We start from the raw sequence: 10,428 nt of genomic DNA on the forward strand, positions 1-10,428 counted from the left end.
GTACGCGTGGCACGAGTTTCGTCGTTTCGCTGGGACTGGGGTGGGGGCCACATTGCTACGCGAGCTCAGATCGCGCCAGGCAGTCTATTTGTCGATTGCTCCGAGCGCGCTTGAAGGTGTCCGGGTCTTGAAACACCGAACTGGTGGATTGCCTTGAGAGGCTGTTTTGTGCTTCTACTGCGAGGGCCGCGGTGTGCTCCTCTGTTCGGAGAGAGCGCTCTATGTTTCCATTGACTGTAATAACCCCGCGAGGTCCTGGCATCTTGAGCTTGAGGTATGCATAATGCGGTACCGCATTGAATCTCACAAATGCGGTTCGCCCGAGCAGTGCATGATAACCACTGCGGAATGGGACTATATCGAAGATTAACTCTTCGCTTCGGAAGTTATCCGGGGATCCGAAGACCACTTCCAGTGTAATTGAGCCTGTGCAATGGGCCTCTACGCCTGGAATGACGCCTTTGAAGGTCGTTTTTGTGGGTTTGATCCTTGAGGGGTCTATACCCATTTTGCGCACTGTGTCCTGATAAAGCAGGTTCAGGCTGCTGCCGCCATCCATAAGGACTCGAGTGAGGTGAAATCCGTCAATGATTGGGTCCAGAACCAATGAGGCGAATCTGCCATGACGGATACTAGTGGGATGGTCCCTGCAATCGAAAGTGGTCGGATAGGAGGACCATGGGTTGAACTTTGGGGCGACTGGCTCCAACGCATATACGTCCCTGAGCGCACGCTTTCGCTCCCTCTTGGGGATGTGGGTTGTGTATATCATGTTCACCGTCCGCACTTGTGGGGGAAACCTCTTCTGTCCTCCGGTGTGTGGCTGCCGAGGCTCCTCCTTGTCATCACTATGTGGCCCCTTGTCCTTCTTTTCGGCAATTAACTTGCCGGCCTGCTTGAACACCCAACAATCCATGTTGGTGTGATTGGCTGGCTTTTCTGGGGTGCCGTGTATTTGACACGAGCGATCGAGTATACGGTCCAAGATGGACGGACCCGGCGTACTTTGTTTGAATGGCTTTTTCTGCTAACCGGGTTTAGAGCCTTTGAATACGGCATTGACTGCCGTATCCTCGTTATTATCGCTATTAATGTGGCGCTTATGTTTGTTGTGACGTGACCTTCTATTGCCGTCCTTGGTATCCGGAGTACCATGGTTCTTTGATATGTTATTACTGCGAGCCAGCCAGCTGTCTTCTCCCGCACAAAAGCGGGTCATGAGTGTCGTGAGGGATGCCATAGATTTCGGCTTTTCTTGACCAAGGTGCCGGGCTAGCCATTCATCGCGGATGTTGTGTTTGAAAGCCGCTAGGGCCTCTGCATCCGGACAGTCGACGATTTGATTTTTCTTTGTTAGGAACCGAGTCCAGAATTGCCTAGCTGATTCTTCTGGCTGCTGAATTATGTGGCTCAAGTCATCGGCATCTGGTGGCCGCACATAAGTGCCTGAAAGTTGTCGAGGAATGCGGCTTCCAGATCTTCCCAACAGCTAATGGACTCTGCTGGCAAGCTGTTAAGCCAATGTCGCGCTGGTCCCTTGAGCTTTAGTGGGAGGTATTTGATGGCATGTAAGTCATCACCGCGGGCCATGCGTATGTGGAGGAGGAAATCCTCGATCCATACCGCAGGATCTGTTGTGTCGTCGTATGATTCAATATTTACAGGTTTAAAACCTTCTGGGATTTGATGATCCATTACTTCGTCTGTGAAGCATAAGGGGTGTGTGGCGCCTCTGTATTGGGCTATATTGCGACGCAGCTCGAATGGGTCTTGCCCGCTGTGTTCGGCCCGGCCGGATTTACTTTTACTGTATACGGCATGACGTTCATCGTATTGCATAGTGGCACGCCCCCGTGATCCATAGATCGATCTTGCATGCTTTGCTTTGTCCTCCAATATGTCTCGCAGGTCTGGCGTATCTCCCCATGCCTTTTTATTTGAATGGCGTCGGGGTGCAGGCTGAATTTTTGGCTGGAATGCCTCTCTATCGCGGCCACGAGGTGGCCGATCAGCCGCATCATACGCTTCTTCCTCCAGTCGGGGTAGCAACCTGCACTTTGGGTAACTCTTGGAGGGGTACTCGTGTTTATATTCCTCGGCTGCGAGGACTTCAGTCCATCTGTCAGCTAGCATATCATGATCAGCTTGAAGCTGCTGTTGCTTTTTCTTAAGGCTATTTGCCATGGCTATAAGCCGGCGTTTGAAGCGCTCCTGTTCAACGGGATCCTCTGGCACAGTGAATTCGTCATCGCCGAGGCTTGCCTCATCTTTGGAGGGGGCATGTAATTATCATCCACCTCCTCTCCATCTGTCGCTTTCTCAGGAGGGCTGGCTCCTCCATCCTCCTGCTCTAAATCTTGCTGGAGGGGATTGTTGTTGTCTTCGGCACTATCCGAAGTGTTATTATCTCCTGTGCCGGTATCACCACTTTTGCTTTGGCGGGACTTAGAGCGGTGCCGCTGACGTCGGCGCTTGGGTTGCTTCTTGGAGGGGTCATCCTCCGCTATCTCGTCGCCATTGCCTTCTTTGGGTGTATCCACCATATATCATATGATGAGGTGGTTGTCCAGTGCCCTGTGGGCAGTGGTTCCTCTTCGTCTCCCGCATTGTTGTCCATACCGTCGATGTCTTCGGAGTCGAAGTCGAGCATGTCGGTTAAGTCATCGACAGTGGCTACTAAGTGGGTGGTGGGTGGGCCGCGAATTTCTTCGTCGTCCGCATCCCAGTCCTGCCGGGCATAGTTCGGCCAGGACCCTCCTGACAAGGAGAGAGACCTTAATGAGTTTAGTATGTCGCCAAAGGGCGATTGCTGAAAAATATCTGCGGAGGTAAACTCCATGATCGGCGCCCAATCGGATTCGATAGGAACGGGCGCAGGCGGTTCGGAGTCCGTGGCCGGAGAAGGATCCGGCAGTTTAACAACACGGCTCTCGTGCAAGGTAAGGTCGATGTTTGGCTCGATCGCCGCTGAGGGTAAGGCCTCTATGGCAGGGTCCATCCACCCGTCCATGGACGGCACAACTGGCTCCGAATTGAGGGTCGAAGCGGCTACCTGTGCGATCGCTTGGACACTGTCCGATGGTAGAGCTAAATCATACTCATCGTGACCGCGTGACGCACAAGGCAGAGGCTCGAATCCATCGAAGATCAAGTCTCCACGGATATCGGCCGCGTAGTTTAAGCTTCCAAACCTGACCTGGTGGCCAGGGGCGTAATTTTCAATCTGCTCCAGATGGCCAAGCGAATTGGCCCCCAGTGCAAAGCCTCCGAACACGAAGATCTGTCCGGGGAGGAAAGTCTCACCCTGGACTACTTCGCTATCGATGATAATAGGAGCCATCAAGCCTAACGGCGACGACAAAGAGGAACTCTCAATGAAAGCACCAATGTCGGTGTCAGAACCAGTGGATCTCAGGTAGGGGGTCCCGAACTGTGCGTCTAAGGCGGATGGTAACAGGAGGCAGGGAACACGATGTTTTACCCAGGTTCGGGCCCTCTTGATGGAGGTAAAACCCTATGTCCTGCTTGATTGATATTGATGATATGGGTAGTACAAGAGTAGATCTACCACGAGATTGGAGAGGCTAAACCCTAGAAGCTAGCCTATGGTATGATTGTATGGTGTAGTTGTTGTGTCCTACGGACTAAAACCCTCCGGTTTATATAGACAGCGAAGAGGGTTAGGGTTACATAAGGTCGGTTACAAAGGAGGAGATATCCATATCAGTATTGCTTAGCTTGCCTTCCACGCCAAGTAGAGTCCCATCCGGACATGGGACGAAGTCTTCAATCTTGTATCTTCATAGTCTAACAGTCCTGCCCATGGAGATAGTCCGGATGTCCGGAGACCCCCTAATCCAGGACTCCCACAACCGTGAATGCGCGAGGGATTACATCGTCAATTTCATGCTCGCCAATAAGGACAAGGAGGCGATTCTCGTGCCTTATCATCCCGTGTAAGTCATCCGCACTGCTATCCTTCCTTCGATTTCAATCATTCATTTGCACGGTGGAGGCTAATTAATTTGAGGTGTACTTATTTTGCGCAGCGGCGGGCGCGCCGTCCTCATCATCCTCTACCCCCGATTCTCCCACGCTCTTTACTTGGACACGTCGAAGAACATTCACAAAAAGGATTACACCCACATCAAGGATGTTCTCGACAGTGCTATGTTTTACTACCAAGCAAGGGGTGGAGAGGTCAGGGACAAGAAGACAAGGGGCGGCAGGGCCGCCTTCGGCCATAAGACCGACTTCTGCTGCATCCAGCAACCAAACGATTCTCTTAATGATGGATTCTATGTCCTACACCACATGCTGGAGTACAGACGGGATCACCAGAACCTTCGCATGTCACCTAGATCCGGCGATGCCCATATTCTGCAATGGGCAAAGGACATAGGAGATATCAAGGATCATCGACTTCGAGCTGAGTTCAATAACATCCAGCGCGAACTTGCCCAAATCATCATGAAGGAGGTCGTCAGAAAAACAGGGATGTTCTACGGAGAAGGACAAATGTCGCGGGAAGACGTCCGAACATGGATAGCCTCTCAGCGTCTCGACATGAAGCCTTTCACTAAGCTCAAGGACTATCTCGCTGACTTGGATGGATGGAACGACATGTTGGAGTGATTGTCGATATATGACAATGTGTCCGTTTAGTCCATACTTTCTGTATGAAAAAACTTTGAGTTATGCACGGTGAAACTTTATTTGTGATGTAATTAAACCGTCCTCCTCCTCGACTAGCGAAAATCACTCTAGCTAGCACATTTTGGGGTACGATGAACTTTGTTATTTATGCTTATGATATGTTGTTTCTATTTTTGCCAAGTCTGTCTCTTTCTGTTGCTCAACTATATATGTTGCATATCATAGACTCATGTGACGATGCAGGTGCATAGATCATAGATGGCGAAGAAGTGCTATGCCAGGAGAATATATAAGACAAGTGGCCAGAGTGTCAGGCCCAGGTGTACCGGTTTCCGGTTTCCGAGCGACAGGCAGTAGTTAGTTTAGGTTCACGCTAATGCGAGAGAGGGATACGAACTCATGTACTCAAAGTGATAGCTCTTCTCGCGTATATCATTGTTTAGATGGATGATGATGTATTTGCAAGTAATCGAGACTTGTATCACTATTTTCGAGATGATGATGAGAGACCACTTTGTGTTGGATGATGATTATGATGATGACATGATTTAATGAGACTAATTGTATGTATATGCTATGATACATTTGTATGTGTATGATATGCTAAATATTATTGTATAAAGCCTATTCAAATACAAAACAAATATGCAGGGAAAAAACTAATAAAACTAGTAGTAGAGAGGGGGGAATTTAGCAGTAGCGCCGCCTTACCAGTAGTGCTTCTAAGTAAATAGCGTTGTAGATAATATCAGCAACGCCCTTTTCTAAAGAGCGCTACAACTATTCATGTATAGCAGTAGCGTGGGACAACAGGCGTTACTGCTATACGTTAGCTGTAGCGCCTTATTAGTAGCGTCAGTCCCCATGCTACTAATAGGCCCAAAACCCGCGCTGCTGCTAGGCTTTTCCCTAGTAGTGAGCGGGGAGGTTCGACGCTCGAATTGCACGCTCTTTCTCTCTCTCTGGCGGCAGAACGAGGAAGAGAGGGATCGGGACGAGGGAGAGATCGAGAGTGGGTTCGGTCGGGCTAGGGTTATAGGTTAGGTGGGCCTGGAGGGCAGCCCAGTGGGGAGGGCACCGGCTGGGGCTTAGAAGGCTGTGGGTTTGCTAGGCTGCGCGCTGATGGGCCTGCTCTCTGCTGCACTGAGCTGCTGCTCCCTTTTTTCTGAATTCCTTCAGATAGGAAATAGATACATAAAAGCACAGAGAACATGGAGAAGGTAGAAGCAAGGATGAGAATTAAAATGAGCTCCTGGAGATATGCACTATTTGAATAAATTGCTTTGGCCATTTTTAGAAGTAGAAAAATAAACCAAGTTTGAATTAACTTCAAACTTGAGTCATTTTTGAACCGAACCAAATCATCTTCAAAAGAGCTGAAACTTGACAAAAAGGTTAAATGAAACGTGTTGGATTTACAGGGAAAGAGTGAACATTATTTGAGGCGGGAAAATTGTCACTCGAGTAAATGGCTAGAATTTAGAAGAAAGGAAGAAGGAGATGGGGTTTGCTGGGAGATGGACTAACTTGAAGGGTGAAGATGCCAATAGCAATGGAGATGAAGAGAAAGAGATCACACCAAGACATACAAAAATAAAATGCACATTCAACAACAAGCAAGAAGATCATGATACAATGCAAAATATGACAAAGGCATTCGACATGATCATGGCATAGACATATAGGAATGAAATATGCAAAAATAAATATGATAATGCAACAAACATAAAAAACACACATCAACAACTAAAATAAAAGGAAGGGCAACTGAAGCGTCGGTCTCGGGGCGTCACAACACTCCACCACTACGAGAGGATCTCGTCCCGAGATCTAGAATGGCACCGGAGGGAAAACGGAAGTGGAAGAGAATAGGTAAAACTAAGTTGCTTCTTTGACAAGCGAGTGAAACCAATGAAGCTTGAGATGTTGAACAAATTGAAAGAAAGAATGCAACGGAAATGAACAAAGTTGAAAGCACTCCTTTAGGGAAAGAGGAACAAGGAAGAACAAATTCGGACAGCACTCCGATTGAAAAGAGGTGCAAGACTTGATAAGGCGAAAAGAACTTGAGTAGAGGGCACAACACTCCGGTTAAATGGATAAGCACGAAAAGAATACGATCCTCACCATTCGAGATGATGAGAGAAAAGAGCAACGTCACAATGCCTCCGGAAGAAAAGAAAGAATGGAATGGCATGAACGGAGGGAAACAAGGTCTTGAGAGAGCACGCTTACAACAAATGCTAGAACAGAGTTGTTGGATTAACCACAACGAAAGGATAAGCTTTAAGTGGGCTTATGATAACATCTCAAAGCTGAGGTGAAATTCTGCCACTAACGGAAACAAAAGATTGGATTGACTTCAACAAGGAGATGAGAAGCTTATCTCACCGGAAGGATAAATGAATTACTTGGGTCATTTATTAGCACCATAAATAGCAACAATCCTTAGGAAAAGCTTTAGGTGAAATATAACCCAAGATGACTCCAAGGAAGAAAATGGTGGGTTTAAATACCTCATTCTTAACAACGGCGAATCATGAAACACGAAGGAAAATTGTCAAGAATGGCATATCACCATCCCAAAAGATAAGGTAGAAATAATTGCGCTTTGGAATGCAAGATGAAGAATGCTTGAACTCCCCTAAAAAGAATCTCGATGAACACTTCGAGAAGGAATTAAATCCTTGATAAACCATCATGTAGAGCCTCCATGAAGAACTCCGGTAATAAAAGAATGATCAAACGAAAGGAAAGTGAAGTTGAAAACACAAGGTGAATCCTTGTAATGATTTAGATGGATCTCTGTGGTGATATAATTGCGAGAGCTTGGAACTCCGGGAAACAAAGATGAGCGCTTGAAACCAAGAATTTAACCATCGTGAACAAACTCTGGAAGAAGGGATTAACATATGGATGAAACAAGAATAAGAATTACATTATGCTTATCCTTCACCAGTTTAAATTGATGACAAGCAATGGATTTGGAATACTGCTTATTTTCGTAGAAAGGATTAAGAGAGATATAGCACAAACTTGAGAAGGTCTTCAACAAACCACCGGTAGGATTGAAATAACGAATAAATTGATATGATAACCAAGGAAGAGATCTTGAACGAACCACCGTATGAATTGAAAATGAACGAAGAAAAGATAAGGAACACCGGGTAGAATTAGAAAACGAATGACGATACTTGACAGAATTTGATACATGAGAGCGAAGAGGTCACGAGCTGATAAGAGAATACTTGAATGATGCACCGGTATGATTTGAAGAACGAGAGCTGAAGGCTGAGAATGAATAAATCTTCTGAAATGATGGGCTCCAGAGAATCAAACTGAAAAGACTCCTGAATTGCACCGGATAGGTGAAAAGAATTCTCACAATCGAAAATAATTATGAGAGGATGGCACCAAGCTAGAATCACGAATCTTTGAGAGAACGGATAAGATTTGGAGGAAAAACTTTTCTTCGGTCTTCAAAATCCAAGAATGACGATGACAAACACCGTCATGAATTGTTTAGACACTCCGGTTGAATCAAAAGCGAAGAGGTTGAACCAACGATGAAAAGAATTTGAAAGATCTTGGAGAAAGATATTTGACTGATGACAATTCATTCTTACGTCAAACTTGGAAAAGAATTTGAGAGTAACACCGTGAAGATTAGAAGAGTCAGGTAAGATCTTGGGAAAATACTTGTGGGTTAGGGCCCACTTAAGAGAAACACCGTTGAACGATTTAAAAAGAGTGATTGTGCCGGTTGAATTAAATGGCTTGAAAGAGATACCAATCTCGAAAGAGTTTGAACGAATGCAGAGTGGAAACACGAATCTTCGAGATATCTTGAACACTCCGGAACAATTGAATAGCAAGCGAGGAATGATTATGAGGTGCACCGGTTGGGAAAATATTTGAAACAAGGAAAAGGGATATGATCAACACCAAAAGCTTGATTTGAATCCACCGGAGAAGATAAAAGAAACGAATGAAGAACATCTTCACAAGAACCACCGGGTAAGAACATTTGATTGAAAAGAATGAAGAGACTTCACGAGAATAAAAATGGATACTTGATTAAGAAATCTGAGTCCTCAAAGAAAAAGGGTGGGTTGGCGGGAAAACAAAGTGAGCTTGGGACGAATGAAATGAACACCGTTGAGAAGAACTAATAATTGATCTTGCTGATGTTGAAATGATCGGATCCACTTGAAGAGAAACACGCCGGTTGAAAACGAATTAACATAACAACCTCGATGATCAAGAAGGATTAGTACTCACATAGAAATATGAGAACACCACTTAGGAAAGGTATGGAATCAACATTTGACATTGAAGCAACTCGAATACCACAAACCAAAACAAAAACAAAGGATTGGCTTGCAGAATAAGCCGGAACAAACATATGATAGAGATTTCATCTGAAGTTTTCTTGATGGGGCCCACACGGGCTCGATCGTACAGCACCATCATGTACAAGGCAGTGCACATGACATATGAAGCGTCCCCGAGACAGCATAGCCAAGGACTCTTTAAGACACAACGAGACCACTGTAAAACCAACCGTGGATAGGCGGACCACTAGACGTCGAACCCCAATTTCATATCATACATCTGTCGGAAAGATATCCTATGAGCTACTTGAATTCCCACTTATAAACTCCCGAAATTTTTTGGTTTTGCAATCAGGTGTTGGGGATACAGGGGAAGCATAATATCTCACCCAAAACTAGCAAATCCTACATCCAGCTATGTCCATCCTTCAACACCTAACCAAGAAACCTTCGGAAATCATTTACCTCAACCTTCGAAAAGCATCTGTTATACGAGTTATGGCAATACTCTTGAACTCCTGCCCCAGTACTGGGTGGCGTCAAGGTTATCTCACCAACAACTGCATAAAAGAGATTTTCGATGTCGGCGAAACTCGGGTATTCCAGAACTGCAATGATAAAATTGTGATGACAACACCTCGGAGCTCAACTCCCCGGGACACTGCCACAACCCCTAAATGTCAGGAGGCACCAAGAACAATGTTCTCGTCACAAAACCATCGAAACAATTCCAAGATACCCGCGTGATCCTAAAAAAATTAGTGAAATTTGAGAAGAGAAGAGTCAAAACTCTACGTTAGGAGGCCTCACCAGAGCGACGAAGGGACTGAGGAGTAAAAAGAATCCTACTCTCCGATATATATAATCCTATAAGACTCAAAACATTTTTCTAGACTCAACAACGTCAGCGATTCGATCAAGCAGGGGGCTCCTAAGTCGGGGAAGGCTCTGATTACCAACTTGTAACACCCATGATGCGGCTATATCTCCCACGTGTCAGAGCACGACTTAGAGGCATAACCGCATAGTAGGCATGTCGCAAGAGGGGTAATCTTTACACATCCCATGTACTGAATGTGAAAGGGATAAAGAGTTGGCTTACAATCGCCACTTCACACAATACATAAATATAGCATTACATCATCCAGATACATTCAAGGTCCGACTACGGAACCAAATAAAGAAACACAACCCCAAATGCTAGATCCCCGATTGCCCCAACTGGGCTCCACTACTGATCAACTGGAAACGAAACAAACACCCGCGGACAAGATATTCATCGAGCTCCCACCTGAGCTGGGTTGCGTCATCTGCACTGGTATCATCGGCACCTGCAAACTGTTTGGAAGTATCTGTGAGTCACGAGGACTCAGCAATCTCACACCCGCGAGATCAAAACTATTTAAGCTTATGGGTAGGAAAAGGTAGTGAGGTGGAG

The sequence above is a fragment of the Triticum dicoccoides genome, chromosome 2A (assembly GCF_002162155.2).
Source record: "Triticum dicoccoides isolate Atlit2015 ecotype Zavitan chromosome 2A, WEW_v2.0, whole genome shotgun sequence".
Classification (NCBI taxonomy): Eukaryota; Viridiplantae; Streptophyta; class Magnoliopsida; order Poales; family Poaceae; genus Triticum; species Triticum dicoccoides.